Source organism: Mus pahari, chromosome 2, assembly GCF_900095145.1.
Source record: "Mus pahari chromosome 2, PAHARI_EIJ_v1.1, whole genome shotgun sequence".
NCBI lineage: Eukaryota > Metazoa > Chordata > Mammalia > Rodentia > Muridae > Mus > Mus pahari.
The window spans coordinates 23,149,809-23,164,655 of record NC_034591.1 but is presented as its reverse complement, the minus strand read 5'-3'; positions in this window follow the sequence as shown (position 1 = coordinate 23,164,655).

Sequence of the window (14,847 nt, the reverse complement as noted above, 5' to 3'; positions counted from 1 at the left end):
TAGAAGGCGTACCCTCAGGCTAGAACTGGACTTTGTTCTTCGATGACAAGGCTCAGTTGTACACACAGCTGCTTCTCTCTGGTCTCACCTTGCTGACATCATTCTGATGCCATTTCATACTGTGCCTGCAAAGAGGAGTTGTTGGAACTCACAGCAAAAATCTCACATGGTTCCTGGAGCCCTCCTGAGATCCCATGGGGTCTCAAATCTCATCGCTGTGAGTGGCCCATGTCTCTCCTTTTAGACTGGGATTGCTTCCATCAAGGGTTTTGTTTTTGTTTTTGTTTTTGTTTTTTATCTTTGTGCTCTTATTTTTTTTTTCTCATGTTTTCCAGAGCTTACGGAGGGAGTGTTTAGTTTTCAAGTATTTCATTTTTATGCTTGGCATGGTAGCACATACCATTAATGCCAGTGCTCAGGAGGCAGTGATCTTGAGGTCAGAATGATCTGTGTAACAAGTTCTAGGTCAGCCAGTGCTACAAAGAGAAACCCTGTCTCAAAGAAAGGGAGTATTTTTTGTTAATGTGTATGAATGATTGCTTGTATGTTTTTATGTGTATGATGTGTGTAGTGTCCACATCGACCAGAAGAGGGCAGATATCCTGGGAATGGAGTTACAGGTGGTTGTGAGCTGCTGTGTGCTTCTGGGAATTGAACCTGGGTCTGCTGGGAGAGGACTCAGTGCTTTTTATTAATTAAGCTGTCTCCCTAGCCTTTGGTGAAGGACATTTTTATGTTTGCCACACTGCCAGTGTATCTGTCCTTTAATATAGTTCCTAAGAAAGAATGTTAGGTAAAATTTAAAAGCCCTTTGGGAAGAGTTTACTAGTTGGTTATGTTTGAACTCTGGCTTTGTTTCCTGGGCAGTGATTATTAAAGTCTGGGTAATGTGCAGTTCTTAAGGAGAATAGTGATAGGAGCTTTGACAAGTGCCTCATGTAACCACTCTGACCATGACAAATATGGAGTATGCACCCAATTGTGCCCCTAAATTACTCATGACTTTTGCAATAAATTTCTTCTTTTAGAAGATCTCTCTCTATGTTCTAACAACAACCACACATGATAGGCTTTGTGCCCAGCTCCTGGCAATTATTTATCAGTTGTTCAGCTGGCGAGCATGTGGGCTGTTTTTTTAGTTTAGGATGCTGCTGCAAGAATTTTCTCTTTGAGGGTGACTAGGCAGTGTGTACTATGCACACTACTAAGGTCCCAATGATAAAAAAAAGTTTTATTGCACCAAAGTTCACCCTGGGGAACCACTGAGTTTGTTAGGCTTACTTACAGAGCATTGGTGAAAGCTTATGGGCATGCACATAGATGACCCTGGAGTGACCACACTGGAAGGTCTGCATCCGACAAGGATGATAGCGTCCCTTAGGCTGACAAAATGGAGTCTCTTTCCCCTATTCCTGCCCAGCCAATATATTCTGTCCCCTATCCTTGCCAGACCCAGAAGCCCCTTGAGATGAAGACAGACCTGTGAAAGTCCCATGACCCTCCCTACCCATTTCTTCAATAAGGGAACATCAGCAGTCAACAAACCCAGTTGTGACAATCTTTTGCAAGCAGTTATAATAAATTTCTGAAGATGGCACTTGTTTGATTGGGACAACAGGCACTAATGGGCCATGTCCATCTAAATTTCCATGTGTGACTCTCCATGGGGATATTTGCATTTATTTCTCTTAGGTTAATGCCTGGAGTGAGATTATATGATGTGTGTTTAATTTGACATGAGAAGATATAAGCTCATTTCTGAAACAGAGGTACCATTGTCCTTCTCGTGAGCTGTATGCGGCAGCATCCCACACATTCGTAGTTCTACTCTCTAGTGGGTAGGTAGTGGTGTCTCTGTGTGGATGAGCTGCAGCCTCTGAGTGGGGATGACACTGAGCTCTTCCGCATGAATCACTTGCCACCTGTCTGCTCTCTTGTGAAGTCTGTGTTCCAATTCTTTGCCTATCCCTTCTCTTAAAAAAAAAAAATCATAGTTTGACTCTTATTTTATTCTAAGAGTTCTTTATAGATTTTGGCCCAAGCTTCCATCAGATCTGTGTTGTCCAAGAATCTTTTCCCAGTTGGTTGCTAGCTGTTTTATTTTCCTTAATAGTGTCCTTTGAGGCACAGCAGTTAACTTTGATGAAGTCCTGCGGCTGTCTACTCATTGATTTAGCTTTTCTTTATTCTCTTGGCTCTGCATCTTTTCCAAAAGTTGGGAGCAGTAACAGTTACATTTCCATATTTGCTTAACATCATGAAATATTATTGTTGTTATTGCAGTGACTGTGATCTCATGGTTTTGTTGTCTTCAGAACAACCTCAACTTAGAACTGTCACTCGGCCCTTTCTCCTTTAGCTCCTCCCAGTTCACGATGCTCACAGCTCTTAATGGCCAGTCTTCTCCTGCATCTGCTATTGGGACCAACTCCCTGGGGCCTCAGAACAATCTTTGTTGTTGTTGTTGCCATCTTAGCCTTTGCTTTGGAAGGTAGTTTGGTCTACTTACTATAGCTACTCTGCTCTCTGTCATGGCCTTGCTCTCCGCGGGCAGATGAGAACACTTGCCCTTCCTGGGTTTTCCACTTTGAGGGTTTAATGCTTGCCTCATTTCTCACTGGAACTGTGGTGGGTTTTAGAACTTTCCATATGTTTGCAGGAGCGCTGTTGCGGAGAAAAGACCCATCTCCTCTGTCTAGTAGACAGACACAATCATATCTCCTTACTATGAGATGGTATTGGAGGCAACGAGGTGGGCGCATTCTGTGGACTCTGGCCACTTTCTCCAGAAAGGTCCTTGTTTCTTTCCTGATCTAACAGAATTTTCTGTTAAGATTGCCACTATTTTTATTTTTATTGACTTGAATAGAACTGCCAATAAAGTTTTGACTGGTAATGATGATAATGGGCATGGATAATAGATCTAAAATTAGATGAAGGTATCATCGAGAGACCTTAAGTCTGGAAAAGGGCCCTGGGAGAAAACCTGAGCTGACAAGTATATATGCTTTCTCTCTTAGAGCCAGACAAATGCAAGGGCTTGCTTTCTACTCAACATGGAGCTTATAATTGCTATATATATATATATATATATATATATATATATATATATATATATATGATATAAAGCATAAGTCAGCTTTTTATATTAACATGATCACCAATGTAGAAAGCATAAAAGAATTTCTAAAAGTGCATTATAATTTATAACATTTAGCAAGTGGGCTGGCTATAAGAGCATCCAATTTGTGCATGCTGGCAAGAAGCAATTGGAAACTGAGGTCAGGATAATGTTATTGGACTAGGGAGATGGATCAGTCTGTAAAGTACTTGCTGTATTTGATCCCCAGAACCTGTGTGCAGGGGCTGGGTGTGATAGCTCAGATTTTAACACTGGAATGTGGAGGTAGATGGCTACCAGGGCCTTGCTGACCAGTCAAACCTACTTGGTGAGGTATAGGTCACTAAGAGACCATCTCATAAAAAAGCAAAGAGACAAATGGTGTTCAAGGTTGTCCTCTGACCTCCACATGCACAAATATATATATATATATATATATATATATATATATATATATATATCCCACACATGTCCACCCTAACATGCACTCACACATGTATGCACTCACACACATGCAGAAACACACACAAATAATACTGTTTGCATCAGCAAGAATCAGGGTTACACATTACAAAGTGCACGCATGAGTCATGTGTAGAAGCTACTAAGCATAACATTAATTTTACCAAGAAAAGTACTATAGTAACACTTTCATCCTATTAAACTGTCAAAACAACATAAAGATGTCAGTGGTAACAAGATCAGTACTCTGACTGGTATAAATGTCTTGGAAAAACGATTTTGCCATATGTATCAAGGGTCCTGAAGTAACATCCACACAGAGAAGTTTGGAATTATCACTACATCAGTGAGTATAATCAGAGCTTGAGTTCCATAACTGCCAAGACATGCAGTGTGTGTTTTGACAGTGATTGTTAGCCTCCATGAAAAGACCCATGGTAGACCTACTACTCAGACCACATGATCAGGTATCTATAGATTCTTCCTAGTTCAGCTTTGTCTTCAGATCCTGCCCCAGCCACCTGCCATGTCCTCACTGACTTGGCTGGGGCTCCCTGACCTCCACCTGGGCCTGATAATGCTCACCTCTGGGTTTCCAGAGAGACACTGAGAACAGCGTTAGCACTTGGGAGACACAGTCCATCTGTGAGGCCACTGTCCCCAGAACTAGTGCCTTAGGTAGTTTTCCCACAGGCTTGCCAGCTGATGCCTCATTCTTTGCTAAGAACCCGGCATTCTCTTTCTCACCATAGAGATGCCATTTGGGTTGAAGGCTGGTGTGAAGCATGAGCACTCCTGCAGCTTTAAATTCCATATCAGGTACTAGAAACAGTTTCCTGTAAACATAAACATTGCTTTGATACTGCATTTGACCTGACCCAAAGTCATTGCCCCCGACACTGCTACCTTGGTGTACATCAGTACAGAAAGCAAGTACATTTTTATATATACCTTTTGCCCAGGGCACATCCTGAACTACCTCAGCAGATCCAAGGTCAGCACTCATCCATTGCTCTATGAGTGGATTCGACACAGGCCATGTTGAACATCTCAAAGAAGCAATGGACTGCTTTCAATGTAGATGAAAAGTATGGAAGACACAGTATGACCCTGTATTATAGGTTATAGTTTATAGGCTATAGGTTATAGGTTATAGGTTATAGGCTATAGGTTATAGGTTATAGGTTATAGGTTATAGGTTATAGGTTATAGGCTATAGGCTATAGGTTATAGGTTATAGGTTATAGGCTATAGGTTATAGGTTATAGGTTATAGGTTATAGGTTATAGGTTATAGGTTATAGGTTATAGGTTATAGGTTATAGGTTATAGGTTATAGGTTGTGGTTAAAGGAGAGCATTACTAAATAGTGAGTTGGAAGAAGGGGCCTAGCAGGAAAGATGAAAACAGGCAAGACTCTGCTAGAAAAGCAGCAGAAAATCCAAAGATGGATTGTATGATGGTTCTCTTTAAACCGAAGTTTTCATGACATCTAAAATAATGCCCACCATTTGTAATTTAGTGAGAACAAAGGAATAAAAAGGAAAAGAAAGACTTGGGCTCCTTGGGACCTGAGTTGATGAGAAAGCAGAGGGCTGCAGTGCTGATAAGCACCGTGCCATCTCCCTTCGTGATAGCAATGCTTGCCTGACACTGTGCCCCAGGAAACAAAAGGCCATGTAGGTTTGGCCAGCAATAGGGATACTTGTTTCTATGGACATTCTGCACTCCAGGTTATGGTCATGTACTTAATAGAGGGGTAGACACAGCATTGTGTTTGGTCCCAATGGCTGCAGTGACAATGTATACAGTACGACATGTAACTTGAGATAGTTTGAGAATATTAAATCACAGGGTTTTGAATGGTATCTGTCACCCTGTAATTCATGAGTAAAAACTGTCAACATGCAACTAGGCTCTGAATAAATATGATTGCTGTTACCACACAGAGACAGCTTTGGAGCCACTAAAGCCTGGATCTGTGCTGCCAAAGACTGTGGGTGCTGTAGTCTAGAAGAGACCAGATAATCCATGGATCTGTTATTTTGTGTAGACAGAGTCAGGGCACAATCAACCAAGGAGACGCATGCCTAGAGACTCTCAGAGCTTCAGAGAGCACAACAGGGTGAGGCTCCCTGCTCCATGGCCTCCAGCCACAAGATACTAAATACCAGGCTGGTCTGAGAGCCCTGGCCCTCAACGTTTGCCTTGCATACTTATAGTCTGAGCACATCTACTGTAAAGCCATGGTGCCCTCACACAGTCTGAGCACATCTACTGTAAAGCCATGGTGCCCTCCCAGGACCCTTTCTGTCTGCAGCTGCTCTAGGTGCAGATATATGACACCTGTTCTCAGCTTGTGGTGACAACTCAATCTTCCCTCTTGTGTGACACTATTCCTAGGCAGATACAAACAAATGTCTACTCAATAGAGATAGATAATAACCAAAATAACTATGCCATTAAAATCCAATTTGATGAACTGAGGCCTACCATATTTTCGTGAATGCCAAAAAGAACATGGGCCACCATGTGATAGAAAAGAATGTTGTGAGATTCAGAATCAATGGCTTTCCACCCCCAACCCCAATCCCTAAAAAGGAGCCCCTAGCCTGAAGCTGTGCGTGTCAGAGCTCATCTCTGCTGCATTTAACCCAAATCAGTGTGATTCAAGGATGTGCAGGAGGCTTGCCCTCCCACTGAGGAGTACCTCCATCAGCCAATGGCTGGAGAATCACTGCCATTAAATAAACCATCCTGTCAGTTGTGGAGAAGTCACACTTCAAAGTTATGGTCTGATATGAACAGAAAAGTTCACCTTTCTCCTTTTATTGGTGAAAGGTCCACTGAGTGCTGCCCTTTCTAGGGTTAAAGATGGTGGCCCTAAAGGCTATAGGTCTTTATAGACTTTTCTCTTTAAGTCATAGAAGGCTCAGGCTGCAGTGTGACTGTGACTGAGTGTGTCTGTAAAGAGAAAAGGCTCTGAGTAGGTCACATTCTGGTGTAGAGGGGAGTGGTCAGCGTCCATCAACTGCCTGCCAGATATCTGGACTATCTATGACCCTCACTTTATCACTTCAGGTAAAGGGAGAGGCTATGTAATCTTCCTCAGGGCTGGCTATGACAGGCGTTCATGCTGGATGCTCTCAGGGTTTTCTGAGTACAGAGTAGCCATCTTGCAGAAATGAAGACAGTTCGTATGTCTGTACAGAGTCCGTGAATGGGGCTCCTGCTGCATGTTCTTGCAGACTCAAAGGTGGCTAGGGCTTCCTTGGGAAAGAACTCATGGAGTCTGTTCATAATTGAGGACAAATGTCAGTTTCCTGAGAGATGTGCCTAGGCTGAAAGCCTCTAGACTTTCCAAGCAGCTTACTGGATGGCAGAGCGTTTCCTGGCACTGAAGAGAGTGAGGGGGATTCAGAGCTCTGGTGATCATTAGGGCTCAGGAGTTAAACTGGATATCTGCAGCCAAGGATATTAGTATCAAACTAAGGTCAGGATACTGCTGTGCAATGAACCAGTCTCAGTGATAGTGCAGAGCCCTGGATGGCCCAACTGTAAGGCTTAGTAATGACCTTTCGAGATACTAAAGTTTGCACCCGTGCCACAGGCTGGCACAGCTGCCTACCATTCAGAGCAGGGACATCTGGACTGCAATGGGAGGTCATCAAGAAGGATTTAAAGCTCAGAAGACAGAAGATCATGGCGGATAGAAGTCCTATCTCATCCTGCTGGGAGTAGAAACTGGCCAGTGAAAATTGCTGCCCATTCGAGGAGCCAGATGACTCCACTCTGCCTCAGTGGCACCCTTCCATGAGTCTCTTCAGAGGCATGAGTGGCCCCTTGTGAGAGGAAGGACCTCATGCTGACCCTCCTCCCAGGAGACAGCTCCATTTGGTTTAGTGTCTCAGAAACATGCTCCTTCCTTCGCTTCTGTGACTGTGAGGCACTCGCTTTTCTATTCCTTGCTCTAGCCATTCTTAGTTTAAGAACACACAAAGCACCCTAGCCATTCTAAAGCGTGGACTCCATCAATGGCGGATGACTGGTCCGTGTTTTGCTCTGCTGAGACAGATGAAGGAGGCCTTCCCCCTTCCTGTTAATTGCTGTGGGCAGTCAAAAACAAGCCAGCTCTAGAAGCTGACAAGTCTTCCCTGAGTTCCCATTTCCCCTGTGATCTGACATGTGGATGGCAAGCAGTGGCTTAGAGAGGCCGCCGAGCCACAAAAGGCTTTTCTTCCTATGACTGCACCTTGTCCTGAAAGGCCAGAACAGCTCCCAGGCCCATCAAAGTGTCTGCAACTATTTCTCCAATTTGCTTTCTGCTTTCAAGACATTAAAGAACACTTTCAAGTTAGGCCTCTCACAGGACTGTGTGAAAGGAGTCCCCAAAGTGCCATCCTGGCTAAGTTGACCGAAGGGATTGTGTGGAAAAGCTTCATGTTTTCCTTTTCAGCCTGAAAGGGGTTGGAGGGATCTAGGCTGAGGAGTGAGGGGTGGGTCCCTCCCTCCCTCCCCGCTTTCATCATGTGCCCTTCCCCCACCTCCCTGTTTGTGTTCTTCCCCAGTCCAGGGAGGCCCTGGGATTTTTCTTTAGCTTTTGTTTGCTAAAGGGAGATTCGGGGCTTATGTAAAAACCAGCACCTAAGTCTGACATAGTTTTCTTCAGCCCAAGCAAGAGCACATGGCCTCTGAGGAGGAGGTCAACTTTCAGGCCCAGCCTTAATTGTTGCTCTTGTAATCCTGAGATGTTGAATGCTTTTTTTTTTTTTTTTTTTTATTGCAGACATAGGCTGCAGAGACAAGCCTCTTTACAAACTAAGTGCCCTGCTAAGCTGCTGCATGTTTTCATAAGACACCACTGGGAATGCTGAACAGCAGTACCTGGAGCCCTTGGTGGCTTCTGGAAATTTGGCTTTGTCCAGATCTTTGCTCTAGCGTGAAGCTGTAGACTCACTGCTGGAAATTAACTTTACAACAGAACACCTTCAATGCAGTGACACTCCCCACCCCCAGAGCACTCTGTTGGAACCTGACAGAGCAGTGTCTGCAGAGCAGCAGGTTCTGAGGTGAGCCTTCAGGTGGACAAACACCATGTTCTGAATCTTATTCTCCATGGCCAGCAGACTCTCAGCTTTGTAGTAAAGAACAGTGTTGGGCACTTCGGTATAGATAGTGAATTATCTTGAAAAATCTGCAAACTGTTGCTGGTCCTGGGATTGCAGCCAGGACAAACCTTCACAGAGAAGGCACTATATAAGGGCAGCTTTGGGTGAGCTCTTTCATTAGGCAACAGTGTGGCCTCGCGTGAAAACTTGGGATGGTATCTTGTGGAACCTTACAGGTGTTTCATGGTATCTGTTGGAGTCTTGTAGTATCCATTTGTGTGTGACGGTACCTGATGGTATCTTAGTATTTCTTGGCATCTATTAGTGAGAGTCCTGTCCTAGTTACTTTTCTTGTTGCTCTGATAAAATACCTTGAAAAAATTCAACTTAAAGAAGAAAGGGCATTATCTTGGCTCATAGTCCAAAGTGTGTAATGACAGGAAAATCAAGGCAGCAGGAGTGTGAAGCAGCTGGTCGCACGTGCCCTGTCAGGAAGAAGAGAACAGTAATGGTTATGCTCTTTAGCTTCAGCCTGTAGTCCAGGATGTGAGTTTAGGGAGTGCTCCCTGCCTACCTTAGGCTAAGTCTTTCTGCTTTAATTAACCTACTCAAAATAAAACCCCAATAGGCATGCCCAGCGCTAACCTAGCCTCTGCTACCCTCACTGCTGTGCCAGGAAGCGAGTCTCTTAGGTGGTCCCAGGTCTTTGTCAAGATGGCCATCCACACTAGTCATCACAGGGTGCATAGAGCTGGCGGAGCCTGCCATATGCAATCTTGTGCATTCAGAGTAGTGGTCACTGTGTGTAACTCTGCAGAGGCTTCCAGACATCGGTGCTTTGGCCATCCGTGACCCACTAACTGATGAAAGGGAGACAGTGTTAGCTGCTGAACATTTAGCCAGCTATGGAGATGGGCCCTTCCTGTGTGTGTGTGTGTGTGTGTGTGTGTGTGTGTGTGTGTGTGTGACATGGAACATCACTGTGCTACAAAGCAGGCCTGAGTTCTAATGCTGGCCCTAGCCCATTTCTGGTTCTCGAATGCAAAGTAACCTATTGCAATTTAGAAAATGCACTTGGAGCATCTACTTTGGAAGATGCATTTTGTTTGCTGGGAGAAACAAAACTGCAGGAAAGTCACAGTCTGGTTATAAACGTGTTCGTCAAGAGGCTCCAGCCAGACCATACGGGGCCAAACAGTTCCATGTGAGGTTTACTGTTAGGTGGTGGTAAAGGAGAAGCGGGGAGGAGAGAGAGAGAGGGAGAGGGATAAGAGGGGTCTTCCTTTTATATGGATAGTGGCGTAGGCTCAGGTAAAGGTGGAAGGTGAGCCAAGTGGATTCTGGGAATATGGTGGCTGTTGTCTTGGCAACAGGTGGGCGGGTTACACTGTTGCCTAGGTGTGATGTCACCCGGTTCAGAGATGATCTTGATACCAACAATAAATATAAACTTCTAACAAGTTTGGACAGTTAGCATCTGCAGAACAAACACATGGTTACAAAGCTACATGGTCACAGAGGAGAAGCAGTTTGTTCATGATCAAGGCCAGAGGTCTTTGGAACCATAAAACTTCATATGATTAATTCTGCCTAGAGGGCTTATAGAAAACCTCACAGAAGGCAACCCGTTTGTACTCAGCCTTAGAGAGAGAACTATAGTTGGTTCATGACAACAGTATGGGTAGGGTACCCAGGCCGAGGAAAGTGTATTGTAAGCATCTCTTCTATGGCTCCAAACATATGATACTTATCTGGATTGTTTTGCTCAATACAGTGAACAAACAAACAACTGGACAGATAGGCAAATGAATGAAAGTATCTCAGAAGAAGCAGAAATGGCCAGTAAACATATGAAAAATTCAAGGCACCCTTAACCACCAGGCAAACACAAGTCAAAACTATACTGACATGGCATCTCACCTTAGTAGGAATGGCTATCCTAAAATATCAAAGGATGTGCTAGTTCAGAATATTTGTAAGTAATATGTATGGACAACTGATGGTTTCTGGAAGAGAGAGTGTCTTAATTATCTTTCACTTGCTATGGTAAGACACCATGATCAAGGCAACCTGCAGAAGTACAGTCTGCTGGGGGCTTACAGTTTCAGTGGGTGAGTCTACACCATTATGGCAGGGAGCATGGTAGCAGCAAGTTGGCATGATGCTGGAGCAGCAGCTGAGGGTTTATATCCTAATCTACAGGCACAAGGAATGATATGGGATTTTGAAATCTCAAAGCCAGCTCCCAGTGACACACCACCTCCATCAAGGCCACAACTCCTAATCTTTCCCAAACAGTTTCATTAACTGTTAACCAAACTTTCAAATACATGTGCTGGTAGAGGCCATTTTCATTCAAAACTCCCACAGAGTCGGTTTTAAGGGTGTGGCTGCTGGTAGGTCCACCATGCTCTAGTCGATGGACCCACACCCAGGAATATTTGGACAATATACAATAGAATGGCTTATTTTTTTTAAAGATACAAAGTTGAGAGCTAGGGTGGTAGGGTGGATCTGGGAGGCGTAAGGAGAGGTGTTGGGCTAAATATGTTCAAGTTTTATTATATAAATTCTTAAAGTAATAATAAAAATATCTTTAAAAATTAAAAATTAGAAATGTTTCTCTTTTATTTTTTTGCTAATTAATTTACTTTATACGCTGATTGTAGCCCTCCCTCTTCTCCCAGTCCATCGTCTCTATATGGCCTCCTCCTCTAATCCCCTTACCTGTGAGAAGAGGGAGGCCCTTCCCAGGTAACCAGCCTACCTTGGCACCTCAAATAACTGCAGCACTGGGCACATCCTTTCCCACTGAGGCCAGACTAGACAGCTCAGTTAGGGGAGCAGGATCTACAGGAAGGCAACATAGTCAGGGTAAACCTTCACTTCAGTTATTGGGAACCCACATAAAGACCAAGCTGCACCTCTGCTAGATGTGTGTGGGCCTAGGTCCAGCCCGTGTATGCTCTTTGGTTGGTGGTTCAGTCTCCGGGAGCACCCAGAGGTCTAGGTTGGTTAACTTTTGTTGGTCTTCTTGTGGACTCTTAGCCCTTCTGAGTTCTTCAATCCTCTTCCCCAACTCTTCCATAAGAGTCCCCCAGCTCTGTCTAATGTTTGGCTGTGGGTCTTTGCATCTATTTCAGTCAGCGGTTGGGTGGAGTCTCTCAAAGGACAGTTATACTAGGGTCCTGTTTATGAATCAAGGCTGACAGAAACAAACATAGCCTGAGGCTCCAAGGTAGTTGAAGGAGGATGGCAGGACTACTATGTGTCCCCATTAGATCCTCTGAGGACAGTTAGGCGCATTCCCCTGTAATTGGCAGGGGTTGCTACCGCATACATTTATGTCTGACTCACACAGGGTTCCCCTGCATCAGCACTGATAAATATAGCTGTCAACATGTTGCATCATTGTGGCAAAGCTTTGACCAACAAAGGTATCAAAGTTCTCCCATTGTGTCCTTGTAGTTTTCCAGAGTGGGAAGAAGCTGTAAACCCAAGTTCTGAAAATAATGCTTAGAGGTCTGGGACACGTGGATGCCATTCATGTCTGCCTCTGCCCCCTGCACCTCTGGGCACCTACCTCTGTATTACATGTACTTTCTACATACTATCTGGCCCTAGAACTTGTACTAAGAAACCATTGGAGACAGCAGTACCTCAAGATTCCATGAGACAGAGCCTTTTCTACACTCCGACCCCTCTCTCATCCCTCTTCATTTCCAGGCTGACCCACGAGTCAATGCAAAACAGTCTCAGGCTGTTGCAGGGGTATCATGACAGAAGTGTGTGCACTTTCTAGCTTCCATCGAGAGTGTGCATGACTTCTCCTTCGGCCTTTACCGTCGCTTTCCTGGCACTTCAGTTGTGTAGGAAGTTGTAGTGCCCCATGGACCATGTGTCTCACTCACTTGCCTTTCATCCCTTCAAATGTGTCCTTCAAAATATCAGAGGATAGAGCAAAGTTGGACTTAAAAAAATCTCCCCTTCCTGTAGTTTTCTCTTTGACACAGACATGTACTTTGTTTCTGACACTTTAAAAAGGGTCTACAAGATCAAAGATCTTCATGCAACACCTGTTCCAACACTCTTCTCAATGGCCACTGACCCATTCTTTGAGATTTTTATTTTGTGCAGGTGTTCCCCCCTCAGTGAGATTATAGCATTAAACCAAACAAAACCCCATGTCTGTGTGTTCATGTGGCTCTCCATGTATGTGCACACAGAGTTATATAGCTTTTCATAGCACACTCTCAGAGATGGTGGAGTTAAATCCCCAGCTGCCACTGTGCTGACTTATAAATGGCCTTTTGATAGTCTTTTATTAACGGTAAATTGAATAACTCTAAGGGATTAGTGCAGAAAAGGAAACAAACATATTAAGAAATGCTTTTGTCACAGGTGAAACACCTGGCATTAGACACTGTGTCTGCTTGAATGAATTTTCAGAGTTGAAAGTATTTTAACTGATATATAAAAACACAAAATTATACATAATAATGAACACACATTGTTTCAATACATGTTTACATCACATAATGTTTAAACCATATTACACAAATAAATCTCCTCAAACATTGATCATTTCTTCATGCTGAAAGTATTTAAAAATCCCTTTTTAAAGTTCTTGGAAACACCCAGAGCAATGTCTGCTGCAGTGCTACTGGATAATAACATGGCAGGACATCTTGCTGTTGTGTAATTGTAACTCACTACCTCTTGTAATCCTTTCCTCCCAGTCCTTCTCTGGTCCCCACCCTCTGGTCCCCACCATTTACTTCTCTGCTTCTGTGACACCACCTTCTGTAAAAATGTGCTTGGCTTGTTCACTTAGCCTAAGGCTCTCTAGTTTCTTTCATGGCCAACTAGCATTCTATGACACATGTGTACCATGATGGCTATGTCCATTTAGCAGCTGATTAACATGGTTTCTATTTATTTGTTGTGCTAAGATACAAGTCTCTTTGATATGCCATGTTGCTTTTGATATAACTTAGTATATATTCTGGATCATGTGGTAATTTTTTTCCTTTTTTTTTTCATTAATCACTTTGTAAATCTGGACTCTAAGGAGGTACCACTTCACCCCCTTGAGAACGACACTGTCAGAGTGAAAGGAGGCAATCCTGGTGAGGCTGTGGAGATTGGGAACTCTGCACACAGAGCGGGAAATGGAAGTAATGACGGCCACAATGGGAGCAGTGTGATATGGAGGCTCAGAGGTTAAGGCCTTCCAAAGATCTTTGACTAAAGAAAAGTGAACTGAGTTAAGGACAAGGCAACACCAGCAGAAAGTCAGCACAGAAGCCCACCACACATAGATCTAGACACGTGAGAAAAGAAATAAGCTTGGAGAGTTTCCACATCTGCTTCTTCACTTGCCTCTGCCTGACCCTCTGGCCAACAGCTTCTTTGACATGTAGAAATTCAGCTCTGAAATTCAGCAAAGTCCTGGACAGTCAAAATGACCCTGAGCAAAAACAATTCTGGAGACACTGTACTACTTGCCTTTAAGATATATTACAAAATGGCAGTAATCAAAACAACATATGATCAGCATCACAGCAGACTGTAAAGAAAAATGGGACAGAATAGAGAGCCCAGCAACCAATCCACACACCTCAGGTCAAGAGATCTTTGGAAAAATGTGTTGAGTGTGTGCTCAGGAAAAGGATAGGCTAAGAAACAACATTTGCAGAACTTCTTATCCATATGCCTAGTGAAAGTAGACTTTCACCTAACGGGATCCAAAAGTCAAACTGGAGGGGAGACATAGATGAAAGAGCCAGATTGTAAAACTACCAGATGAAAATGTAGAGACAAAGCACCTTTGGCATTAGTCTAAGAAGCGACTTTTGGGTCACGAGCCCAAAAGCTTTGAAAATGGATGAAACCCAAGATCTTATTGTGTCCATACAGCCTAAGAAGCTCAGAACAGAGTAAAGGTGAGCTCTGAGGAAGTGGGAGATATCTACAAACCACATATCTGAGAAGTGTTAACATCCAAGAGGATGAAACAAATGAATAGCAAAACACAAAGTAAATCAAACAAATAACCTGATTAAATAATGGACAAAGGCTTTGCACCGCTGCACTGCCGGGGAAAGAGCGGACTGGTGAGGGGACCCGCAGCTGGACCCGATCGTCCTGCGCCTCT